The 9,248-nt window shown below is 43.0% G+C and overlaps 1 protein-coding gene across 1 annotated transcript in view; it reads right to left on the reverse strand.

Annotated features, from left to right (window-relative positions):
• Positions 1-3,617, reverse strand: part of LOC117484597 (zinc finger protein GLIS2-like) — a 51,135-nt gene extending 47,518 nt beyond the window's left edge. The window contains exon 1 of the mRNA XM_034133029.1: positions 3,334-3,617. The gene's annotated coding sequence lies outside the window, so the exon portion shown is untranslated. The remainder of the gene's footprint in view (positions 1-3,333) is intronic.
• Positions 3,618-9,248: the final 5,631 nt, after the last annotated feature.

A 9,248-nucleotide genomic window follows, 5' to 3' on the forward strand; every position in this document is an offset into this window, starting at 1 on the left:
CTGATGTTTAGGTGTATATCAGTATGTAGTGTCTCTACTTTAAAGAGTCCTCTGCTGCTGATGTTCAGGTGTATATCAGTATGTAGTGTCTCTACTTTAAAGAGTCCTCTCCTGCTGATGTTCAGGTGTATATCAGTATGTAGTGTCTCTACTTTAAAGAGTCCTCTCCTGCTGATGTTCAGGTGTATATCAGTATGTCGTGTCTCTACTTTAAAGAGTCCTCTCCTGCTGATGTTCAGGTGTATATCAGTATGTAGTGTCTCTACTTTAAAGAGTCCTCTCCTGCTGATGTTCAGGTGTATATCAGTGTGTAGTGTCTCTACTTTAAAGAGTCCTCTCCTGCTGATGTTCAGGTGTATATCAGTATGTAGCGTCTCTACTTTAAAGAGTCCTCTCCTGCTGATGTTCAGGTGTATATCAGTATGTAGTGTCTCTACTTTAAAGAGTCCTCTCCTGCTGATGTTCAGGTGTATATCAGTATGTAGTGTCTCTACTTTAAAGAGTCCTCTCCTGCTGATGTTTAGGTGTATATCAGTATGTAGTGTCTCTACTTTAAAGAGTCCTCTCCTGCTGATGTTCAGGTGTATATCAGTATGTAGTGTCTCTACTTTAAAGAGTCCTCTCCTGCTTATGTTCAGGTTTATATCAGTATGTAGTGTATCTACTTTAAAGAGTCCTCTCCTGCTGATGTTCGGGTGTATATCAGTATGTAGTGTCTCTACTTTAAAGAGTCCTCTCCTGCTGATGTTCAGGTGTATATCAGTATGTAGTGTCTCTACTTTAAAGAGTCCTCTCCTGCTTATGTTCAGGTTTATATCAGTATGTAGTGTCTCTACTTTAAAGAGTCCTCTCCTGCTGATGTTCAGGTGTATATCAGTATGTAGTGTCTCTACTTTAAAGAGTCCTCTCCTGCTTATGTTCAGGTTTATATCAGTATGTAGTGTATCTACTTTAAAGAGTCCTCTCCTGCTGATGTTCGGGTGTATATCAGTATGTAGTGTCTCTACTTTAAAGAGTCCTCTCCTGCTGATGTTCAGGTGTATATCAGTATGTAGTGTCTCTACTTTAAAGAGTCCTCTCCTGCTGATGTTCAGGTGTATATCAGTATGTAGTGTCTCTACTTTAAAGAGTCCTCTCCTGCTGATGTTCAGGTGTATATCAGTATGTAGTGTCTCTACTTTAAAGAGTCCTCTCCTGCTGATGTTCAGGTGTATATCAGTATGTAGTGTCTCTACTTTAAAGAGTCCTCTCCTGCTGATGTTCAGGTGTATATCAGTATGTAGTGTCTCTACTTTAAAGAGTCCACTCCTGCTGATGTTCAGGTGTATATCAGTATGTAGTGTCTCTACTTTAAAGAGTCCTCTCCTGCTGATGTTCAGGTGTATATCAGTATGTAGTGCCTCTACTTTAAAGAGTCCTCTCCTGCTGATGTTCAGGTGTTAATCAGTATGTAGTGTCTCTACTTTAAAGAGTCCTCTCCTGCTGATGTTCAGGTGTATATCAGTATGTAGTGTCTCTACTTTAAAGAGTCCTCTCCTGCTGATGTTCAGGTGTATATCAGTATGTAGTGTCTCTACTTTAAAGATTCTCTCCTGCTGATGTTCAGGTGTATATCAGTATGTAGTGTCTCTACTTTAAAGAGTCCTCTCCTGCTGATGTTCAGGTGTATATCAGTGTGTAGTGTCTCTACTTTAAAGAGTCCTCTCCTGCTGATGTTCAGGTGTATATCAGTATGTAGAGTCTCTACTTTAAAGAGTCCTCTCCTGCTTATGTGTGTATATCAGTATGTAGTGTCTCTACTTTAAAGAGTCCTCTCCTGCTGATGTTCAGGTGTATATCAGTATGTAGTGTCTCTACTTTAAAGAGTCCTCTCCTGCTGATGTTCAGGTGTATATCAGTATGTAGTGTCTCTACTTTAAAGAGTCCTCTCCTGCTGATGTTCAGGTGTATATCAGTATGTAGTGTCTCTACTTTAAAGAGTCCTCTCCTGCTGATGTTCGGGTGTATATCAGTATGTAGTGTCTCTACTTTAAAGAGTCCTCTCCTGCTGATGTTCGAGTGTATATCAGTATGTAGTGTCTCTACTTTAAAGAGTCCTCTCCTGCTGATGTTCGGGTGTATATCAGTATGTAGTGTCTCTACTTTAAAGAGTCCTCTCCTGCTGATGTTCGAGTGTATATCAGTATGTAGTGTCTCTACTTTAAAGAGTCCTCTCCTGCTGATGTTCAGGTGTATATCAGTATGTCGTGTCTCTACTTTAAAGAGTCCTCTCCTGCTGATGTTCAGGTGTATATCAGTATGTAGTGTCTCTACTTTAAAGAGTCCTCTCCTGCTGATGTTCAGGTGTATATCAGTATGTAGCGTCTCTACTTTAAAGAGTCCTCTCCTGCTGATGTTCAGGTGTATATCAGTATGTAGCGTCTCTACTTTAAAGAGTCCTCTCCTGCTGATGTTCAGGTGTATATCAGTATGTAGCGTCTCTACTTTAAAGAGTCCTCTCCTGCTGATGTTCAGGTGTATATCAGTATGTAGTGTCTCTACTTTAAAGAGTCCTCTCCTGCTGATGTTCAGGTGTATATCAGTATGTAGTGTCTCTACTTTAAAGAGTCCTCTCCTGCTGATGTTCAGGTGTATATCAGTGTGTAGTGTCTCTACTTTAAAGAGTCCTCTCCTGCTGATGTTCAGGTGTATATCAGTATGTAGCGTCTCTACTTTAAAGAGTCCTCTCCTGCTGATGTTCAGGTGTATATCAGTATGTAGTGTCTCTACTTTAAAGAGTCCTCTCCTGCTGATGTTCAGGTGTATATCAGTATGTAGTGTCTCTACTTTAAAGAGTCCTCTCCATGCTTTAATGTTCAAAAAGCTCTTTATTTGTCTCATCCTGTCTGTGTTGCAGCTCCTCTTTTCGCCCTCTGTCTGAAACCAGAGCCCAGTCTGCTCTGATTGGTTAGCTGGCCAGCTCTGTTGTGATTGGTCAACCACTTAGAGATGTCCTGCCCCTTAGCCTATCACGTACAATGTGAGGCCAACACAGGGATTGTAGCCTCTGCAGACCATTTGCATGCACTAACACCTAAACATACAGGAGAGGGAACAGAAAGAAGGAATGGTGTCTCTGTGAGAATCTGAAAAGTACATACAAAGTAATGTAGTGAAGTAAAAAGTACAACCTTTGCCGACACAATATAGTAGACTAGAATCATAACGTTGCATAAAAAGGAAATCCTCAAGTAAAATACCTGTAGTTTGTACTTAGTCACCATTCAGGTTCAAAAGTCCCGATAAAAAAGTGACATAATTTCAATTTAGGAGCAGATCAAAGTCAGTATTTACCTTTGAAGTTGGATCAGCTCCTGCTCTCTGTAATCTGCCCCAAGAAGCTTTTCAAACCAAAAACCACCAAAAGGAATCAGGAGAGTTATTCCATCTCAGTGTAAGTCATCTGTTGTCTTCGGGCTGGTTTCAAAGTACAAGCTTTTTAAAAGAAATCCTCCCACAGGGGAATCGTTCAAGAGCGGAGTTAAAGAAATAAATCAGTTTTCAGAAACGACTGAAAACTTTGTCCTGCAGAGAGACGGCTCTAAAAACACTGCAGAGAGGAAACGCTGAAAACCAGAGGGGAGGAAGACATGGGGAGAAATGACCCTCTGCATGGAGGGAGAGAGAGAGGGAGAGGCAGAGAGAGAGGGGGCGAGTCTGCAGGAAGCATCGCCCTCTGCTAACTGAGGCCTGCAGGGGGGAGGAGGGGGAGAAAAATGTTTCAACTTCCCCTGCCAGCTGTTGAGTCCCACGATACAGTCTGAGACCTCTGTATGTGTGTGTGTGTGTGTGTGTGTGTGTGTGTGTGTGTGTGTGTGTGTGTGTGTGTGTGTGTGTGTGTCCGACCGGCTCATATGTTCTGGTTCTTCTCGCAGCTCCTCATAGCAGAGCATCTACACCGCAAGACACAGAGTTATTCAAATGTTCCTAATATCAGATGTTACTGTTATGTGTCCTCCTGCAGTCACTAACAGAGGAAGCTGTGAAACATCCCATCACCTCAGCTGACAATGGTCTCAACAAAACTCACTGTTTACATGCTGCTATTTTCTAGAAATTCTGAAAGTCTACAAATCTGACTTTATTAAAAAAAATAGCCAAATTCAGACTTTTTTCTAAATATTCAGATTTTTTTCCCCAGAATTCTGCCTTTTTTCTGACAATATTTTTACTTTGACCTGAAAATCTCAAAATTCGGACTTTTCAAAAAAATAATCTGACTTTTACTCAAAAGTTGTCTGGCTGTGTTTAATCTGTTGACGTGTTGTCGTGTTGTTGCGTTGGCGTGTTGTTGGTGTGTTGGCGCATCGTTGCGTTGGCGCATTGCTGTGTTGGCGCGTTGGCGTGTTGTTGCGTTAGCGTGTTGTTGCGTTGGCGTGTTGTTGCGTTAGCGTGTTGTTGCGTTAGCGTGTTGTTGCGTTGGCGTGTTGTTGCGTTGGCGTGTTGTTGCGTTGGCGTGTTGTTGCGTTGGCGTGTTGTTGCGTTGGCGTGTTGTTGCGTTAACGTGTTGTTGCGTTGGCGTGTTGTTGCGTTGGCGTGTTGTTGCGTTGGCGTGTTGTTGCGTTGGCGTGTTGTTGCGTTGGCGTGTTGTTGCGTTGGCGTGTTGTTGCGTTGGCGTGTTGTTGCGTTAGCGTGTTGTTGCGTTGGCGTGTTGTTGCGTTGGCGTGTTGTTGCGTTGGCGTGTTGTTGCGTTAACGTGTTGTTGCGTTAGCGTGTTGTTGCGTTGGCGTGTTGTTGCGTTGGCGTGTTGTTGCGTTGGCGTGTTGTTGCGTTGGCGTGTTGTTGCGTTGGCGTGTTGTTGCGTTGGCGTGTTGTTGCGTTGGCGTGTTGTTGCGTTGGCGTGTTGTTGCGTTAACGTGTTGTTGCGTTAACGTGTTGTTGCGTTAGCGTGTTGTTGCGTTGGCGTGTTGTTGCGTTGGCGTGTTGTTGCGTTGGCGTGTTGTTGCGTTGGCGTGTTGTTGCGTTGGCGTGTTGTTGCGTTGGCGTGTTGTTGCGTTGGCGTGTTGTTGCGTTGGCGTGTTGTTGCGTTGGCGTGTTGTTGCGTTGGCGTGTTGTTGCGTTGGCGTGTTGTTGCGTTGGTGTGTTGATGGGTTGATGTGTTGTTGTGTTGAGTTGTGTTGCTGTGTCAGATCTGGCCCTTCAGTCAGGAGGACTTCCTGTTGTCTCTCGATGAAACGGGCCACACCTGACCTCGGTGCTGAAAGGGGCTGGGGCTGTACAGGTGGGGCTTCTTCATGGCTCTGAAATACAGGTAACCTTTACCTGAGCCCTTTCCCATTTCTCTAATTTCCGATTGTTTACAATCTGACAGCTGAAAGCGAAGGAAAGCCCTCTGAGTCCGGCCTCATATGGCTATGTGATCATACCATGTGCCTGCCTGGGTCAATCTGTCCCCGTTTTTAAATATGCTTTAAAAACACATAGCAAGGGGAAATAAAATTGTAACAAAGTTGATGTTTCAATGGCGTGGTGCTTCGCAGCAATACAATTATTGTAACCTGAGCGTTAGCATTTAGTGTTAGCAGCTTCATTCTTCTTCTACTACTTCTTCTTCTTCTCCTTCTTCTTATATGTAATTGCCCGCGAAATGTTGCATGAAGCACTCGTTTCAGTGTGAACTCATTCCACAGTATGACCTCAAAAGTGTTTTAAACCGAGTACGTTTTTATTATTTATGTTCTATATTGCTAAGTGTGTGATTACACATTTTACGTATTTTGGAAAATTGATTTTGAGTTTTCTCATGGCAGTTAGAGTATAGGGGACAAACCAGGGGATTTATCTCCCTCTTGACACCGTCGGTTATTTACAAAAAAACACCTAAATATACTTGTTATTGTGCTTCTGTCTTTCTGTGTCTTTTCATCTGTAAACTCCCTCACCCTCTCGCTCTTCTCTTGATCGCCCTCTCAGGAGAACACTTCACTGTCCGCTGCATTGTAGGATTTCTGCCATGTCTCTACTTTAGTTTGACCATCTCTGTTATTAAGTTATGGAATACTAAATAAATAAGTAATTAGATACCTTACTGTTACTGCGCTCATAAAGAATGATAAGAATAAGAATAATGCGTATTGAACTGGTTTCATTCATTTGTGAGTTTATTTAAAGTGGACCTATCATGCTATATTTGAATAATATAGTGTAGGACCATACCTATATAAGGCATATTTATACTTTTTTTTTTTCAAAATACCAAACAGATCATGCATTTTAGCCATGCCTCATTTTGCTCAATCTGACAATTTAAAGCTCTGTTTTAGCAAGGGCAGATTCAGTGAGAACAGCACCATCTACAGGCCTGGCATATGTACTACAGCGTCTCCAGCGCTTTCGAACGGCAATGGCCGTGGCTGTCTCCTCCTGATTGGTGGAGTTGGCCCAATAGCCGTAGCGCCACCGTCCTGACGTCAGGACAGTGTTCAAATCTGGATCAGTTTTTATCAGATCTGTTGCAGCCCCTTTTTTAGAGATTTGGGTATGGAGGAAAATAGAGAGGGTTGTGTTTTCTGACACTTGGTGAGTTCCCTGGAACACCGGGGACACATAATCATGTATAAAAGACGTAGACGTATTTAGCATGATAGGTCCCCTTTAAGGTAATTAGTTAAAGCCCTATTTTATCAGTATGTCTGCACAGCAGTTACAATGGTCAAAATACATTCAAACAGAATTGTCCACATTCTTCTTTAATAGTTACTAACAACATTAGATATTTTAATGAGATATGGACCGCAAAACTCAAAATGTGCCTTGTTTTCATTTTAAAAATCAAGTCACCGAATGCAATTAGTCGCCTTAGCTTATTTAGTTATGAGATGATGATGTGAATTGCTGTTCAAATTAATTAATGTAATAATCGTTTGGTTTCTTTTACATTAAAAACAAGTTATAATTTTCAAAAGGTCTTTTTTCGGGGGGGGAGGCCCTTTTTCCAATCTAGAGCAATAGCCCCTCCAAATGTCTGTACTCGTCCCTGCACTGATGGGTCCTCCGCGGATGTATTTCCGGCAACAGTGATGTTTAAAAGAGTCGTGACCATAGACTGTATATATAAATGGACGTAGTGTCCGTGACGTCACCCATAGGATTCTGCAGAGTTGCTGAGAAGCCCTTAGTAGGCGGAGTCGGCCGCTGCCGTCTCAACAATGAAGTCAGAGTCTAAAGGCACGGACACACCAGGCCGATTATCGGCGTCGGTGGGCGTCAGGCCGACGATGAGCGTCGACACGCCCTACTCAGATTGGTGTGTCCCGCACCGTCGGGTCTTTTCAGCCGTGCCGACGCCTTTTCGGCCGAAAACCGTTGGCCAAAGGCAGTCGGCAAAAGAAATCACTCTGATTGGCTGTTCAGCTAGCGAATCAGTGCATGAGAAGCGAAATGGAAGTGAGGGACCCAAACAAACTATAAAGAAGGCAAATCTGAGATTTCATTTAACTCCAGCTCTCGACACAGGTTGGGGAAAGCCCCGTGAGCTTCTCGCTGTAGAGTGAAAATGGAACGCACACGCTATTTGTTGTTTGTTTATATCACGCCGTCTGTTCTTCTTCTCTCGGTGTATCACGCAGTCTGTCTTCAGGTTGTTGCCTCTTTTGAATGACGAATACACACTACCGCCGCCTGCTGGTAAGGAGAGTTATTGCCACTCACGCATGCGCAGTTCGTACGTGCTTCTCGGCCGTTGGCTGAAGTCTTTGCGGTGTGTTCCAGTGCGACACATGGCCAAGACGCAGAGATGCGAGGCGACGCAACAGTCAGGGCCCGTCTGTGTCAGTTCTTTGGTGTCAGATTGGTGTGTCCGGGCCTTAACTCCCGCCTGATCCAAATAAGGGCAAAGACGCAGAGCCGAGGCAGCATAAGATAAGTCCGATATTTAAATGAAGAATACTCCATCAATCAATCAATCAATCAATGTTTATTTATATAGCCCAATATCACAAATGTTACATGTGTATCAGTGGACTTCACAGTTTGTACAGAATATCAGTATGACAATACGACGCCCTCTGTCCTTAGACCCTCTGTCCTTAGACCCTCACATCGTACAAGGAAGAACTTCCAGAGAAAACCCACAGTTTAAAGGAACATGGGAGAAACCTCAGGGAGAGCAACAGAGGAGGGATCCCTCTGTAGCCACTGAATTTCTTAATATTACTGAATCTTTTCATTTCAAGCAACATGTTTCTGGCGCCACTCACGTGGGTGGTCATACCTTAGACCTTGTTTTTTCTCTGGGACTAGATGTTGATCACATCCGTTGTGAGGATCTACTGATCAGTGATCATAAATGTATTTTCTTTAATCTATCTGTAAAAACCGACCCCATGTGCCTCAAAACATCATTACGTCGTTCACGCATTATTACACAGAGTACAGCTGATCAGTTCGCAGCTCACTTTTGCTGTGATAATAACACTAACATGATCGATGTAGAGCGTTTAATACATGTCCAGCATTGCTGCACATTGCTGGACATAGTGGCACCACTAAAGGATAGGACTATAGCTATCTGCAATACTTCTCCATGGATAACGGACGCTGTCTGCTGCCTGAGGCGGAAGTGTCGCAGGACAGAACGACTATGGAAAACCACTGGGCTGGAAGTGCATCGCCTTTATCTCAAAGATCTAAGATTGTCTTTTAATGCATTAGTAAAAGAAGCCCGGACTGCTTACTTTGCTAAGTTAATAACTTCTTCAAAGAAAAATCCCAAGATCCTATTTGACACAATTAATAACATTGTTTCACCACCACTAACTACATTACCATGTCTTTCGAATAATGACTGTAACAAGTTCCTTATCTTCTTTGTAGATAAGGTAGCCTCTATTAGGTCCAGTATTAATCCTGGGATTTCACTGCCCAACTCTAGCCCCTCTCCATCCCATTCTGTTCTTGGCTCCTTTGAACCTATCAACTCACAAGACCTGATGGATTTAATTAGGAAAATGAAGCCATCTTCGTGCCCTCTGGATGTAATACCGACTTCCCTATTTTGCAGCATCTCCCTGGTCCAATGGGATTTCTCCATGTGATTTTGGTGTGTGTGTGTGTGTGTGTGTGTGTGTGTGTGTGTGTGTGTGTGTGTGTGTGTGTGTGTGTGTGATTTAGCCAGGGTTTAATTGTTTTTAAAGGCAATGAAATGTTACATATTTGATAATAATGTGTGTTCTGTTTTATTCTCAACTTTTTTGTATAGAGAGGCGAAG

The sequence above is a fragment of the Trematomus bernacchii genome, unplaced genomic scaffold, assembly GCF_902827165.1.
Source record: "Trematomus bernacchii unplaced genomic scaffold, fTreBer1.1, whole genome shotgun sequence".
Classification (NCBI taxonomy): Eukaryota; Metazoa; Chordata; class Actinopteri; order Perciformes; family Nototheniidae; genus Trematomus; species Trematomus bernacchii.